This window comes from Penaeus monodon, chromosome 21 (genome assembly GCF_015228065.2).
Source record: "Penaeus monodon isolate SGIC_2016 chromosome 21, NSTDA_Pmon_1, whole genome shotgun sequence".
NCBI lineage: Eukaryota > Metazoa > Arthropoda > Malacostraca > Decapoda > Penaeidae > Penaeus > Penaeus monodon.
The window spans coordinates 31,232,432-31,233,151 of record NC_051406.1 but is presented as its reverse complement, the minus strand read 5'-3'; the positions used below and the strand labels follow the sequence as shown (position 1 = coordinate 31,233,151).

The following is a 720-nucleotide window of genomic DNA, read 5'->3' as shown; positions in this document are numbered from 1 at the left end:
ATTATATTGCCGACGTTCAATTATCAAGTGTTATATCTATTAAGTTTTACTAATCTGCTGAACAATTATACCTGTTAATTTGAAACAGCATGCATTACAGCATTTGCTTTTAGTGTGCTAATCCTTGTAAGTAAATATCTATTTTAACTGTCCGATAGTCTCCTTTCTTGCTCTTATATTTTAGTCGTTTCTAGTATTCCCCAGCCTACCTTGTTGGTTACCTGGGTGACCATTTATCCTATACTCTGTTTCCCTCAAACGCTATAAATCTTCGCCTTTTACTAAAAGGTTTCCGTGGAGGGGAACACTCTAGTGTCTATTCAATGTTTATTCTAATAGCCCACTTCTGGCTCTGGGTTCATTAAATGATTGTTTAAGTACTCTATAACATATTTGGACCTAATGTAAATAGGTTTCAAGGTGATTGCAGGGCTTCTAATAAATACCGGGTTAGAATGCCCATTCCAGTTCAAGCTAGACCCTAGAGATGTGATGACCTTTTGTATCTCAATCTAAACCCACACTTTGAAGTTGGTGAGGAATGTTAACATTGTATATATTTCTGAAGGAAAATAAAGATCTGAACAAATAGTTACGCCATCAAATTGATAGCCGAAAAATTGAAGCACTACTGCGCAACAACATTTACATAAAGGAAAAAATCAATGTTTGCTATATATTTAGTGCGTAGTTAATATGAAAAACAAAAACCTACTAAGT

General features: G+C 34.6%; 1 non-coding gene across 1 annotated transcript; it reads left to right on the top strand.

Moving 5' to 3' along the window:
• Positions 1-240: 240 nt before the first annotated feature.
• Positions 241-355, top strand: LOC119586773. Its single transcript, XR_005229967.1, has one exon. It is a non-coding gene; the product is annotated as a U5 spliceosomal RNA (small nuclear RNA).
• Positions 356-720: the final 365 nt, after the last annotated feature.